General features: G+C 36.3%; 1 protein-coding gene across 5 annotated transcripts in view; it reads right to left on the reverse strand.

The window, feature by feature from the left end:
- The window catches only part of WWOX (WW domain containing oxidoreductase), a 463,245-nt gene that overhangs the window by 371,672 nt on the left and 74,534 nt on the right, over positions 1–17,039 (reverse strand). The gene's annotated exons all lie outside the window — the stretch shown is intronic.

Genomic DNA, 17,039 nt, shown 5'->3' on the forward strand with positions numbered 1-17,039 from the left:
TAATATAAATGCACTTACTGTGAGGGTGGGGAGGCACAGGGTGCCCAGAGAGGTTGGGGACTCCCCATCCCTGGAAGTGTCTAAGGCCAGGCTGGATGGGATTTTGAGTAATTTGGGATAGTGGAAGGTGTCCCCTGCCCATGGCAGGGGAGGTGGAACAGGATGGGCTTTAAGGTCCAACCCAAACCATTCTATGATTCTGTTTTCAAAAGAAATTCTGTATATACTTAAATCCAACTTTTCAGCTAGAAGAGGACATGCTATAGAAAACAACAGGTTAACCTGGACGTTAAGTTAACCTGAGGCATCACCAAACCAACACTTTGCAACATTTTCAGTTTTAAGGTCCCTATTTCCAGTTATTTTGAAACACTTTAACTCAGAATAAAATGAATCAAAACCCTGTTTTCATCACAACACTTAAATCATCACAGAACCAAGCAGCTGGGGGTTGCAGCAGGGATCTGCTGGGATTACAAGGCTCTACCATGAGCATTGCTGGAGGAACGAAAGGAAAGCAGCACAAGTGAGCACAGAAGGAAGCCAGAAGAGTCTCCCATTGTCCCCCAAGCTCAAGGGATCCATCTGATCTCCCTGTTTCATTACATCTGGCTCTTTTCTCCCTACATCTGTTTTCTATTTTGCTAGTACCCATTCTGCCTGCTACAACTACCTTACAGGTTTGGCTTAAACAGACTATCCCTCCATTGCTTTTTTTCCCACTCCAGCCAGACTTATCAGGACAGCAAAATAAACACAACTAAAATTTCAACAGGTTCAGTCTCCATAGGAAGTATCAATTGATGGAGTTGGAAAATGCTAAACCAAACTTTGCTACAAAGAGATTTTTTTACCCTCACAAGATGCACATCATTCTGGAATTCATTTTGCCCCACTGGGTAAATATTTTCTTCTGTTTGATGGTCAGAGACTTGAGAAAGATGATGCTGCCTTGCATTATGCAATAGAACTCCAGACAACTTCTCTTCAGCCGTGCAGTTCAAAGCTGTTTACTCACTACAGAAATAGTGCATAGCTGGGTTTACTTTGCTTTCCTCAGTTGAAACATCCTCCTGTCTCTCCCCAGGGTAAAAGGACAAGAATGCTACAAATACAGGAACATAATAAATATAATAATCAAGTAGTTCAACAGACTACACCACAAGCTGTCACCTACTGTCCTCTTGGGGACAAAGATTAAAGTCCACAAGGTATCACTCAGGTAATGCTTTTCCTCTTGGTGTCACACATTAGGCTTCTGCTACTGATTCCAAGAATAGAAAAGAGGTGTCTGTACTTCAAGTGCAAAAGAAAAAAAAAAGTTTGAAGCCACAAAAATACTTTCTGATATAGAAGTTAATCAGATTCAGATTGGCCTGGATTTAGGAATTAATATATTGAAAACATTAAAATCAGAATTTTAAAAATCATAATATATTTTTTCAACTTTCTCCCTGTTTTTGCTTTTTAAAACCCTGATGATTACATATTTCCCTCATATGCACAGAAGGCACATACTGAGCACAGACACACCCATTTTCCCTGTTTTACTCACAGGAAAACCTGCTGCATGTGACATCCAAAGCACTCAGCACCTGCCACCTCAGCTTCTGAAGGCAATCAAGAAGCCAAGCATGAGTGTTTTCTCCAAGCAAAACTAGGGAAGAAATCAGTTTAATTTCTTAAACTTAAGAAAGTTCCCCAACTTTTGCATTTCAGATTCTCCCTTGTCAAGTGAGATTCCAGCACCTCTCACCCCACAGAGGTGTTCTGTAGATTACCAATTCCTACTGCAGTTTGAGGCTGTGAAATGCTAAACCATTAGTATCAACTCCTTTTAATTCCAAATTTCCCCACTGTTACTTCTGCATCACAATATCTTTTTTAAAAACGTGTGATTGAGGCAATATACTTGCAAGGTATATTCTTAATAATGTAAGAATATCTCCATTAAATGACAAGTAGAAGGTTTTATGTTTGTTTTCTTACAGTATTTTAGAATTACCTCTGTTATAATGTTTTCCCTCTTTCCCTAGAAGCCTAGGTGTCACATATTGTGATATGTATACAGAAGCATGGGGGTTTTCAATAAAAAATAAAACTAAAAATCATTTTTGCTAAAAGGCATCTTAACTGTAATTGTTCTCTGCAGTCAGAACTGATTGTTAACGGTATGCTGCAAATCCTGATCTAATGTGTCATAATTGTATTATGCTGATGTCTCTCACTATTTCACTTCACATGTTTTCAGTACTGAATTATGCCTCATTTTATGTTGTGAAATCTTAAATGAGACTTGCCACTTTCCCAAATACAGGAGACAGTCTTTAAACTGCCATCATCAAATCAATACATTGAGGCAGGAAACTCCAGAATTTTGAAAACTAAATTGACAAAAGAAATTAATGTTCCCTCTACTACTTTATTTTCAATTACATCATTTAAGGAGAAAGTAGATAATAAAATGAGTGTAGAATAATTTAAAGAGCTCGCTCCTAAATCACAGGATCATAACTATGTGGTGCCACTGAAAGCCTGTGCTAAATGCAGTGGTGCCCTTGCTGCAGCTGCCCAGGACAAGTGTCCCAAAAACCAAAACCATCTTCAGCACTCAACCCAGACCAGCTTGGCAAAGAGGCCAAAGGAGAGCAGACACAACAGGTGGACACAATTCTGCTGTCTGCAGAACCCTGTGAAATCAAGGTCAGCCAGAACCAACTGAGAGTTTTGTGTTTGGGGTGGGGATATTTGTATTTCATGGAGCCCAAAAAGCAGTTCAAGGCTAACAATGTCTGGGCACCAACACGGTGCCTTTTAAGAAACAGCCAAAGGCAGATCAACCTCCAGTTCCAAGCAAGTTCTCTTCTAAACCCAACACAGTAACACTTGGAAAAGTGCAAAGAAAAAAATTTACCTTGTGTTTCATGCTTCACACGCAGTTCTAAAAGCCTTCTATCAATATTTCCAGGAAAGTTTCATTACTCTACACAACCCCAGAAAACAGCTTGTTCAGTTTTGTATGTGAGCTGCTCCCCATTGGAGCAAAAATATTAAAAATGCTTAAGTGCAATTGGCTATACTTTGCACTCATGCTAGAAAAATGCTTATTGAGCCAGAAAGTAACAGGAAAGTGAAAACCCCCAGAAAGCCAGCTATTTCACTATATGCAATGTATTCACTTTACAGCTTAAAAATTGTTTAAGAATGAACACTGCATGGTAGAGTAGTTTGGCAGTAAACATGATTGTGCATTTGTGTCTTGGTATTGAAGAAGGAGCCTTTTTTCATAGTGAATTTTTCATTCAAATGTAAGTGATGATTTACGTTAAATATAGGTAAAGCATAGCTACATTTTCCTGAAGGATTGCAAGGAAGTGAAGAGCAGTACAATAAGTTGAAGCATAAAAGCTTTCTCTGTCATAATATTTATTATAATGGCATATAAAATAGCTGAAATAAATAATAGATGACTAAAAGTAAATTCATATGATAAAGAATCTTTCAGCAGACACCATTACTTCTGACTGCTCCAGTTTCATACAGAGTTGAAGAGTCTTAATAAATATGCTGTAGCCCCTGTATCTCATGTAAGTACAAGTCATTTTGGAAGGGCCTACTTAAAATGTGCCAGAGTGGACACTACATAATTTACTGTATAATTTTACTCTCAGAAAATAGTGTGTGTACATCTTCAATATTTAAAAGTCCTTAACTCGAAGCTGAATACTTAGCATAACAACAGAAATATCTGACTTTGAGGAACTGAGAGTACAATCAATTGGTAAAAAGAGGTTTAATTTAATGCAGAAAAATCTTCATGACAACATCTTGGAATGCAGATGGTTCTGATGTGCTGTCTGAGAAAGAAAATCTTCAGGAAAAAAAGAATATTACATCAAAGCTGAAGAAAAATCTGCGGAATTATCTGAAAATAGGTAAACAAATAACCAAATCTCAGCATATGACAAGAAATGCCCATATAAACTCATATTTCCACGTTGAGGATGGAGCAGGGGATGTTTTAGAAGCACACCTGACAATTTGACACATGGCTTATGACAGTCAGTAGCCAATGCCATGCACTATTTATGGGGCTACCTAATGGGGAAAAAGGCTTTCACTCAGGATTAGGACTGCAAGTATTATTGTCCCTAATGTAGTCAACATTTGGTACTTCATGCAAAACTGAATTTATGCAATGGCAGCTTCAGTGCCTGTGTGCTTGGAATGCTCTGCAGCTCCTGCCCCTGAAGCTGATGGGGATGGATGCATCCCAGAGCCTTAAGAGCAATGCAGCACCTGTGGGAGATGCTTAATAATGTGTTCTTCTGCTACCTTTGATATACCTTCATAAAAATCATTAGAAGACCTTGTAGTGGAACATTTTAACACTCATTTTTCTGGTTTCCCCCCCAGCTCCAGTACCCAATATCAGCAGTATTTCCACTTCCAAATTTCCACTAACTTTATGCAAGACAACACAAACCAATTTCCTAAATATTACTCATTTAATTAACCTGTTTATGTACAAGGAAATAGCTGGGACTAACTTGATTCTTCATAAAAATCAGAGATGAAAAGGATTTCCTTTCTTTCCTTAGAAAAAAAAAATTTATTCAGCAATACTTCGTTTCACTATTTCCTGATGTGTCTGTTTTACCTGTATTTTGGCTGCAATTTAGTGGTGTAAATTTTTCCATTATTCTTCTTGCTCAATCCTGTCAAACATATTGTGACACTGTGTGTGAGCTCTCGCAAAACCTTAATTTGTAAAGCCTGGTTCCTCCTGCTTAAGGAACTAGACCTTCCTGATCTTCACAAAAATGGAATTCCTGCAGGGGCTGCCTCCATCCAAGTCAAGTGAACAGCACACAGAGCAAGATTTCATGGCTAGTGTGAGCCTGCAAACTCAGATTACTGATCACCCTTGGACCAACATGTTATCACAAAGAATTAATTACTAGTTCCATTGTTGTCTTTGTCTCTCTCCCTTCTCCAGAACAATTCTGCACGTTTGGCAGAGAACAGTGTTTATCTTTCTGGCATCATCTACATCTCAGAGGCCTCTTCAGAAAAACCTGAAGCCCTTGAGCTGTTGAAGGATTGTCCTGCAAATGAATTTCTAAAATTTGCAATTGTCTCCACACACAATAACCTTGAACAAACACCTGGACTGGAGATACAAAGTTGGGCTGAGCTGGGTTAAAAAAGCAACAGAGGAGAAGTCTGGAATTTCCCTTAGATAGAGATTGAATGTAAAGGCAACAAATGAGCCACTGAAATTCTGAAGGTGAGAGATGTGGAAAAGGGATAAAAACTACCTGATACAGAGCAGTTTGGTTTCTGAGGATGCCATACACCACCCTGGCATTTGTTCCTCACATTTCAACAAATCACTATTCACCGCAATATTTTTCTTTCTTCCAAATATTTAATTTACCTATAATTTATAATCCATGTCACAAATACAAAAATGAGACTCAAGTCTCCAGGTGTAGTTTGTATATTTGACTTATCATGCAATCACCATTTTAAATTTCCCAATAGTTTTAAAACTGTATCTCTTATCTATTAGCAAATATCTACACATAAAAAGAAATGCAAAATACACTCACTCATTTCTTTGTGGTTGCTTCATTTTTCAGATTTTAATATCCTTTTTTAATAAATCTTCTGTAATAAATACCACTTACCACTACAATAAGCAATAATGTTATTTCATAATCTTTACATTAGTTAACTCTTAGATCAGTATCTCTGTAAATTTGGCCTTTCATATTCTCTGAAGATAATTATAAAGGAAGAAAGGGAAAACATCTGCATTTCTTTATTAAATTGATATCTTCAGTGAAGTAAACTATGCCCCAGCAATCCTAAATCATGCTTAGAAAGAGCAAAAGAAATCATTCTTTTAAAGAGATTTTAAAAATTATTTATTCCTTAACAAGAGAGAACAAAAACATACAAAAACTGCTGGACTGTAATTTCAGAATACTTCAGTTAGTAGGCTCCAAATGCCCTGATTTTTCATGGATTCACATGGTCCCATTGCACGCAGTACACATTTGCTTGAATAACAAGAAATTACATGTATTTTTTTTTAAATCTGCAGTATATTTTGGCTTTAGGAATTTGTTTAGCTCTTAATGCACATGAACTGTGGGTATTTCCTTGGGAGCCTACTTTTAGCTGGATTTTTTTTTTCCTTCCCTAGATATAGATCACTTCTCTCCGTCTCCAAACGCCCATTCCTGTAAAGCTCATTTGAATTTATCTTGGGGGATCTCAAATAATCTTGGCAATATATTATATCGTGTGTATGGTTTACTATTCTAATAAACATATCTCCTTGTTTAGAGAATGATCAAGGGAGCCTGGGAACATGTAACAGAATCTCAGCTGTGGAGAGCCTCCTATTCAGATGCTTTCAATTCCTTTCATTCTGCAAGATTCGAAGTGATAGCAGAATGGGTTTTCAAAGAGAGCAACAAGGCAAACAGCATTGGGATAATTTGGAAGCTACAGACCTTTTTTCCTTTTAAAAACTCCCTCTATGTGAAGTTTTTAAGATTAAATAAAGGCAGGTGATGGGTTGCTGAGAAGGAAGCAATGGAGGAGGCAACAGGGTAATGGATTTGTTGGAAACGGCAGGGGCTGGGTGAAAAAAGAGAATTTCTAAATGGACTAAACCAGCAACATCCCTAGTGCAATACATTATTACAGTTGTTCATTACCCATAAAATTAAAGACATGTTATGTGCACAACTCTACACACACTGCTGTGCAAAAGCTACAGCAGGATTTCACAAGCACTGCTTGCAGAGGGAAGGCAGAGCAGCATCCCCACTCCAGATGACAAACAAGACGAGAAAAGCATGATGGTCAAAAGGGCAACAATGTTTAAGTAAATACAAAATGAACCCTTTTTCCCTGTTCTCTCATGATCCATAACCATAAGCTATGTTGTTGCCTGAAAGTGCAGACATGCACTGTGCAGTGCATTAATCCTTCAAACACTAACAGATGCTGGCAGGGATTTAGGCTGGAATGTATTTACAAAGTGACAAATTATGTTCCGTATTATACAGAGAGAGAAAGAGCACCCACAAATAGGCTGATAAATGTCAGCTGCAGTCACGACAAACGGTTTATTTTTATTATACTGTAACCACAAATGTTTTTTGCAGGGAGGCCCAAAGATTTATTTGTTGCAGGAAAAAACAAGATTATATATGACACAAAGTAATAACTGTGAGATCACTGATGTTCTGGGCAGCTTGCCCTCCTGGAAGCTGCGTTCAGATTGAAAAATGTTGCTTAAAAATGGTATGTTATATGACACAAAATAAGTAGTTCATAAATCTGTATTGAAACAACAATAACTAATAATTAAAGATAATTCTCAGGACGTGGTTCCTACAAGGTAGAAAGGAAAGCATACTCTTCCCTTTAGTGGGACGTTGGAAATGAACAATATTAACAACAACATTAAAATAAATCGGATGAAATTGTTTCAGATTAAGAACAAAGTGCTGTAATTGCGAGGTGGGAGCAGCGCACATGTTCCCTGTGGTCAGAGCAGTGGAACAACTCGCACAGCACAATTAATTGGCAGCAGAGTGACGTCTGCAGGTTTACAAATGCATTGCAGCTATTAGGGAGGATGGCAAAGCTTGCCAAGAGATTTAAGGTACAGTTCTGTCCCCCAGCTCTTAATATTGGGAAAATAAAAATATCAATATGGTTAAAAGTTATCGCTTCTGTATTCTTGAATAATTTCAGGATGCTTCAACCTAAGTAGAAATAAATACATGTGACAAAGAAATGAAAGAACTGAGTAATTAGCTATTTAAGGCATTTTAATTGCCAGTTCAGGGTTACAATCTCCTAGATTTAAACAATATAACATTGATAACTTCCAGAACAGTATCCTCAAAAAAATAAACACATACACAAACTCTTTTGTTTCCCCAGCTGTTCACATTCCCAAGCTAAGAGATGCATTGAAAATGCTCACATTGATATGTATGTAATTTTAGAAAGTGAAATAAAAGGGCTGAATCACATTAGTAAAGATTTCTTGTACAAGGGTTGGCAGGATCAGCTTCTTAATATACACTCAATATACACAATATAGACTTGAACAAAAATATGAGGTCTTTCTGCATGCACATGAAAATACCAACTGTATCTGAACAGTACCAGAATATGGAAATTTGCCTTTCTGCCACCTGATTTGTGATCAGAAAAGGAGGAAGCTTTTCTCTATTCTCTTTCTAAAGAAATATGGCGTGAAAAAGAAAATAGGAGCAAAATAAACACTGAGGCCGAAATTAAATTTGTGTGAAAACGTGGCCCATCTCGGGAATCACTGATATAAAACCAAACACATCATTTACATGTGTAAGGTAATTCCAAGGTTGTCTGAAAAGCTGGTATCAAAGTCCAGACCTTGTATTTCACAGATGCTCAATGGGGTCAGAAGGTCACATCCCATTGTTCCAATAATTAAGAAAGTTTTAAATGGCTTTAGTGTAAACATGAAAAAAGCTCAAAATCAAGTGCCTTCTTTTTAAGCACCATTGACATGAAAAGCTTTGACATTTTCATTTACTAAATATACATTAATTTTCTGATAAAATTTTGATTTCAAGCTATCAGAAATACTTCAGAAAATGTTAGTCTCATGCAGCAATACAGAGGGAGAGTGGACAGTCTCTCATCATTAAATTTACTAAAACACTTGTTTCCTAAATACAGCTGGTATATGAACAATATGGTCAGAAGAATAAAGAATATGCCTTAAAAATTACATTTGCACAGGTATTTGCACATAAAAAACATGGAAGTGGTGCCATGGCAGCAAATAAAGCAGCAGGAAAAGCATAACAACAACCTACTTCTAATTTTCAATATTTGCCTAAAGAAAGGTGCAAGATTGATACAAATACTTTACAGATAAGAGGGAGAGGGGGAAAAAGTAATTAAAAAAAGAAAAGAACAACCACCACCACTGCCTTTCCCCTTTGTAAAGGAAGCAAAAACCTGAATACACAGAATTGAACACAAGAGAAGCATCATGCTAAGTTTGTGAGCAACACTCTCTCTACTGGACAGAAAGACTTGTCAGAAGCCTTCTGCAATCCTGCAACCATAAGTGTTAATGCCAAGTTTTAATGTAGTCATTCAATTATTCAATTGCTTTTCATTTAACAGGTATTTTTACACAGCTAAACAACCAGCACACACTCTACCTTAAAATTTGGGGGTTTAAGCAAGTAGTTTAGGCTTTTCCCAAAGGTTAAGGTAAATACTGGCTGTACCTACCTGAACACCTGAAAAAATAGCAGGTACTGTGTATCTTACCCATATGCCACATGCAAAAATGTAAAACATATTAAAAAAAAAATTCAAAAAGAAAATTTCCAAGCAGATGTTTATAAACAGAAGGTAACGGATAAAAACCCAAACACAATGCTGCATTATGTTACATGATTCACTGATGAACCCATTGGAACTACAGCAAAAAGCCCTTCTGGAAAACTTCCAGAAATTAAAAGGTGCAAACAAGCTGCCTAATACCCTTGCCTAGACTGAATTCTTATGAAGAAAATAAAGTTTATTGTCTGGAAACAGAGAAAGCATGAGGAAAGCACTAAAGCAATGGAGGTGAACAATTAGACAGATGTTCACTTAAGGAAATAAAGAGAACAGAAGAAGCCATCACTGAGGAATTTTACGAGAATACTGACAACTCTGCACCTCATCAAGGGCACTGGTAAAGTTAAAGCCACTGAAGCCATTTCTCCTCAACTCCAGTATAACTGCTGACCTTGCAAAAGTCTGCATTTAACAAATGTGGCTTAGGAAAATAGCATTATAGTTTTCAGTCTACTATTTTTTCCCGAAGTCCATTTATATACCCTACTGTATATTTCAAGAAAATTAACTTTATTTCCTTGTATAATATTACATATACTCTGAATTTTTTTCCTAACTATGCTCAGGTATCAGGAAAACCTATACTTACAAAGCTTTTGTTATTTAAGTAAAATTAAATACTGTCAATTACATCTGAGGTTCATAAAAGCATATACATGAATAGCTGGAATGGCTTTTGCTTAATATGATTATATATGTTTCTAAAGCAGTAAAGGTTTGCATAAGATACAATCAGCCAATCTGGGCATGTTTTAGAACTTAGAACATTTGGCATTTAACTACTGAAGGATAAATGGAGAAAAGGGATATTTTGTTGATAAACTGTCTCATAGAGCAAAAAAAAATATGGACATACAGGCAGGCAAAAGGAGAAGGAATTAATAACAAGAGGTAAGATTTTTTTGTCAAGGACAAAAATCTTATTCTTCTGTGCTCATGCAGGCTGAGGTACAAATGTGATTTGTTCCAAAAACATATCTCTTGTTTAAAATATAGTTTAAAAATTCTTGTTTCCGACAAAATTTCTCTTGCAGATTTTTAGGGGCAAAAGTAACCTCAAAATCTCAAGTGCATTACTGATTACTCCTTTTATCTATGCATGTATTTTCAGAAATTACAGCCAAAGTAATCAGAAAATATCTCAGCATTGCTAACAGATTTCCATCACTTTCTTGGGTGCACCAGGGTGCTTCCCACAGCATTCCTCACTTGTTCCTGAATTGTAAATACAAACGCAACACCCATCACCCTCCTCACCCCCTACAGGGCACACAAATATCAGAAATGGACCTCTGCAGAGGTCAGGGAGTTCCCCCAGCACTGGAGATTGCACACATCAACCTTGTTCAGTAACATCATTAACACAAACAATTCGGGGTGTAGAGACAGGGAGGAAGCATGAATTAAAAGCTGTGTCCTTATCTAGACATTACTTGTACCCAAAGAAAAAAGAAATCCTGGGAAGGAGATTTTTATGAAACAATCCTGGTCTTTACCAGCCCCAGTTCCACTGACAAAAAGGAACAGCTCAAAGGGTTTTGCAGCATTTGCAATGCAATCAGGACTTGGCCCAGGTCTGCAGGGGACAGCCTGCCCATTTCCCACACACTAATGTTTGAAAGTTCTCGGTAACTTGGGAGAAATCCACAGGAAAATTTCATCATTCACATTTTAAATAATATAAAAGATGTGGAATGTGATTGATTTCACACTAGAGAGAATTGAAATTACAGTTATGGGATAGGTTTTTTCATGTACTGTAAGGTCAAGTAATAGTAAATAATTAATGAATTATGAAACAAGTTTTCCATAAAGCAACACATAAATTCTATTCAATAAGATCTAAAAGTGTAGTTACACCAAAAAGCCATATAATATATCACAAGATGAAGCAAATGCATGGTGCTGAGGAATAAAGGGGGGCTGCTGTTATATTGGAATAACTGTTACTCTTGTGGAATACAAATAAGACCTTTCCATACATACACATCATTTTCATAACTTTTACATCTCGTAATCTACAAGAAAAGGAAAATAAAGGATTTTAAACTTTTTTTTGTCGTTGCTTTTTGTAGCAAATCTCTTTCCCCACCTCTCCAGCAGTCAGAGAGGTTCTCATGCATCAGGGAGTAGAATGATGAAGTGGATCAGAGCCTGGATGAAACCACAGGGCTCCTTCTCTGATCTTAGTGCTGATTTGATTTTTGGCTAAAATCAATGGGTTGCTGATCCATACTCCCTCTTTACCAGCAGACATCTCACATTCTGTGATGCTCAGGCTGTCTCTCAGAATTTAGCAGAATGCACAATCTGATATTGCAGCCGCCTTGGTTAGACTTTGTGGGTCACTGACACAATTCCTAACCTGAATGGGAGGCAAGAAGTCAAAACAGAAACACCAAAACATATTCCTTGTTTGATACCATAAAATTAGTTGAGTTTGGAGATTTCTGGATTAGTTGATGGGGAAACTTTTTTCTTCATCTGTATAAAATTCTGTTCTGACTCTAATAATAATAGACCTGCAAGACCTGCAAGACCATGGGACACTGGATAATGTTCCCTGTAATAAGAAAAAGGGTTTGCTTATAGATGACAATATTGTGAATTTCAGGTTCAAGTATGGTGAAATATTACATACAGAAAGGACCAAGGGAAGGAGTTCAGAACTGACCATGATACAATGACTCTGAATTTTGGAGTGAGAATATTTTTCTCATGTACTTGTATCTTGAAAAGCCCATAACCACTGCCTGTTTCTATTTTTAACTACATGCCTGACAAAGTTAACTGAAAATAGCCCTTTTCTCCCCTCCCATAGCACTATTCAGCACCACTTTTTAGTCCTTTTACTTTATTCTGTCTTCTCCAATCTAAACAGCAAATTGGACCAGTTAAAGAGCACTGAATTGCACAAAGTTCCACAGAGCATTTCCAGGCATGACTCACTAATTCTCCCAGGCCCATGCAAAAGCATATGCCAAGAAAATAAGCAGAGGTTTATATTTATAAAACTTTGATTAAGTAGGCAATTTTAGGAGGACGGAGACAAGTTTTTAAAAAAAAGGAAAAGGATCCAAGAGTACTGAACTTTGTTTAAAAAAACAGCAGCATCCATATAATCAACTAAATCCATGATTATTTCATAAATTAAAGTATCCTGCAATGAAAAATGCCATCAGTGAAGTAGATGAGGCAATGAGCAACCATTAATATGCTTTTTAAGACCTGTAAGTTTTAGATGACACTCAAATTTCTTCCTTCCTTCCTTTCTTTCTTCCTTTCTGTTGAATTTTAGTTCCTTACCAACCTTTAAAAGACCTGAGCTCCTCTGCTTCCACCTTTGCAGTGTCCTGGTAACACTGAACAGCTAAAATCAGGTAATGAAGAGGTTTTCCACTGAAATGACCCATCTGAAGCCATTTTTTATGCAGTAAATCTGAATGGATTGCTGATATTTAAAGCATTAAAACCAGTCTTTCTTTACATGGCGAATAAGACAGAATCTAGCCAGAATAACCAGAATCATCCAGGTCTCACAACAGATGTTAAAATCTTCATGGCATCAGCTCACATGAATATTCCTCTTAATAAGGTACAGAAAAAGGGAAAATTTAGAACTGACCTTTTAGAAATATTCTTGTTATGCTTTTTAGCCACTGTGATGATAAGGACAAACTGGTTTTTTCTGAATGAGTATACTGTACCTTTAATGGTTCATTTGTAGTTCAGCGTAAAATCTGAACTATTTGTTGTTCATTGTTGCTATATTCTGTTCCAAGGTTCATAATTTGAAAATTGACTTTGGGGACTTTTTGCTTGGTCTATTAAAATGATTCATGTTGCATTCAACATAAATTGTGCATACACAGAGGAGGTTTAGCACACATATTCACAGTATAATAACTAAAGTGAATTTTGTACAAGCTGCAGTTTGTGGCAAGGATGCAGTATCATTTGTCTTAATTTTTCTTCAGCATTACATTAGGCTGGGGCATTTACATTTTCAGGTATGGCTAAACACTTTAAAACTTTCTTTTTACAGCATGAGTAAAGAGAGAATCAAATCTACATGTTTATATGATGTAACAAAGTAATGCCTTTTTACTGTCTAAAGTACACATGGATTTACTTTCCATTTACCCTCCTGCACAAAGGCAAATGCAAAGTGCATGAAATATTCACCACCTATGAATCACATAGTGTTCCTATTAAAAAGATGATCATGTTCTGTTTTACCTTTCAAACCATGATATGGTAACAGCCACAGTGTCTAAATGGTTTTGTCACTCAAAACTACCAAAGTAATATACAGTAAGGAATGAGAGTGTTTATAATGTTTTATACGACTTTAGGACAATCTAGTGTCCACTGACTAAATAATTAAGAGCAGAGATCTGATTTCAGGCAGTAGGTTCAGAAATATTTTTTTTGCAAAAATCTAAGTGGATTTGCCAGAACATTGAATTACACTGCATAGGTAGAGGGGGGAAGGAAAAACCAAGATTGTCATCTGTCACTGATCTTCTTTCAGTCTCAGAAAAAGTTCTTCTGTTGTTTGTATTTATTTAACAGCTAGTTTAATATTTCTAATGTGGAAATTTTCTAGGAGATATTTCAACTTTCAGCTCTACTGAGTGTGAATTTTCACTATTGTTATATTCTGGTTTTCACTCCTGCAGTGCAAATTTCTGCTCACACAGATTTTTAGTATAAAAGTGCCAATGCTTGAGCTAAAAAACACTCAGAAATTAATATCTATGGACAAGCTGTGTAAGCAGACAGTCTGGAGAAATAGGTTTTCTGTACAAAAAGTTTGCATCATATAGGAAGAGCATGACCTGCATATTCAGGAACTGATCAATCCCTAGTTTAGTTGGATATCAACAACATCATAAAAAAAAATAAACCCTTAAAAGGAAACAACTTTTTTCATGTAGAGCCCAATAATCCAGAATGAATTTTGCACAAAAAACAGATAAGGAGCCATTATGCACTAAATATTGCATTATGAAGGAGCAAAGCTCATATGGGAAGTTTAGCCAACACATTACTTTGTCTTCAAGGTACAAAGAAAATAAACTTTTCTTTTTTTCTTTGTTTTTGATGGTTAAGGCAGTCCAGAATTATGTAATAACATGTAACAGAGACTTCTCTAAAGTTTAATACAATCTGAGAAGCACTTAAAAATTGCAGTATACCTACACTGAACCTATTCTGACCATCACAGGGGTCAAGGTGAAAACTCAGCCTTCAGCAGAACAAACTCATGCCTGAGGAGCAAAAGTTTGTTGCCATTCCACGCAGTTACAAAGGAAGTAACATAAATGCCCACCTCAAAAGTGTTTTCAAATGTTAATTAGTTGTTCTGATTAGACTTCTGCCATTCAAATATTTAATTTTCTAAGGGGGATCAGTCCATAAGTCTGATTCCAGCATCTGCCACAAAATTAGCCTGCCATGTACTGTAGAAGAACAAGTAACTCCCACACACTACATTACAACTGGGACCAAGTTTTTAGCAGCTGACAGCTCCTTTTCCTTTTATTCTACCCAAAACTACAAAAACTCATAAACTTGCATAATAATTACTATTGTAGCTAGGGCAATAAGTGATATTGTGAAAGACTGGGTGAAGAACAACTAAAAAAACACAGGAGATTTTTTGAAGGCACAAAAAAGCACAAAGAAATAAATCCCTGACTTTAAATGTGGCACAGAAAACAGGTATCAGAACACATATTTCCCTCATTTATTTCTATAATGATACTCAAATTGTAGGACTTGCTACTTGTTTTTACAAATTCTGCTTTCCTGAGGAGCATCACTTTCCCATTACATTTTGAAATTACATAAATAGTTATCAATATCTTGGAAACATATAAAGATCTTTACTGATTATATTCATTAAAATTCCAGAAAATCAAGTTAAAACTGAAGTGCAGAAAATGAAGAACAGAAATCCAGGTAGAAATGCTTAATTTCAAAATGCATTCAGAATCATATTGATGCAGGAATAGTATGTGTTAAATCATATGGGCTAAAAAAAATACATTAAAAAAATCTATATTTTAATCTTTTTGGGCAGAAACAAATTATCTTATTTACTACATGAATGGTTTCCTCAATTTGACGCCAATCTTTGGAGGCAACTTCAACCTGTCTGAATTAAACAGTCTGCAGAAGAAAAGACTAGATTATTTATATTGTAGAATACTGTTAAAAAATAAAATTGAAGGATTACTTTACCACACATTGAAAATAAGAACATGTACATCACTCCAGCTTACAAAAATCTAATTTTACTTTTTCTGTTCTGAGAGAACTTTGATAAGTTGGAGACATGTTTATCTATACATGAGTGTGCATGTAAAAATTCCCCCCAAATGGACAGTACCTAAAAAGAGGGGAAACTCACAGAATTGTTTTGCACCTGTGTCCTGTGATTATAAATTCAATTAGAATAACCTTTGGTATTTAACCTTTTAGATGGTCCTAAAGTCCCAACCCAAAACATTCTATGACTCTATGATCATCAGTACAATAAAAACATTTTATGATCTATTTAATCCAAAGTATTTCTTGCTACTGGTGAAACATTTGAAATGCAATAATAATAATAATAAAAATAATTCTGAACATCTGTTCAATGGCTGTTGCAAATTCTCCAGGAGAAAGTAAGAAAACTCAATGTTACCCTCACCAAAGCCAAAAATAAAAGCTGCATGAATATCTTGAGCTTAAACTGAGCTTAAGCCTTGGATATCATGTAACTGTTAATGTCACATGTGCTAGCAAGAAAATGTCATATTAAATTAACATCTACTGCTCCTCAACTGACATGTTACTTTGCAAAGAATGACTGAATTTATGTCAAAATGGAAACCACAGTGATACATTTAACTATCAGGAGAGCAAAACTGATCAGTGTACAAATACATAAACCTGAGGAAACTGTTCAGAAAATGCTACTGGCATTTCAGTTTTGCAGAAAAACTACTTGGAATATTTTTAAAGAAGTGAATTACTGCTGAGGACAAACTAAACATGGATGTAACTGTACTCACAGCACAGGCTTAACACACTGCATGGGGCCACAACCACTCAGGTTTATGATCCCCATCAGAAAACAGCTCATTACTCTTTGGAATAAAACTTTCTACACAAGTGGTAAGGAAGACAAGGAGCAGGAAGGAACATCTGAAGGATGCAGAAATGCTACATGTGTGATTACATGAAGGTATTGTGGGACTGATCAAGTAGATGCTCTGGGAAAAGCAACTTCACTGCAACTTTATTTTCTTGGGTTCTTCTCTCCCTCCCTCTGCTTCGACTTAACTATCTTCCCCCTGACAGAGATGGAAGCTGCATTGCATCTCAGCACTAAGTCCAAGTACTTTGCCATAGACTTCCTCAATAACAATACACATGGGAGAGCCAAGGATTGTCCCTTCTGAAAAAAACTTCCTTTTCAGAGCTACCAGTGAGTGCTTATACTAAAGAACAATTGTGAACCATTCAAAAGCCTCCAGTTCCAAGGGGATGAACATTCTGGGATACACAAAATACTATCATAAGCAGTCACTTCAACGAGAGTC

The sequence above is a fragment of the Lichenostomus cassidix genome, chromosome 11, assembly GCF_008360975.1.
Source record: "Lichenostomus cassidix isolate B80296 chromosome 11, HeHo_3.0, whole genome shotgun sequence".
In the NCBI taxonomy this organism is placed as follows: Eukaryota; Metazoa; Chordata; class Aves; order Passeriformes; family Meliphagidae; genus Lichenostomus; species Lichenostomus cassidix.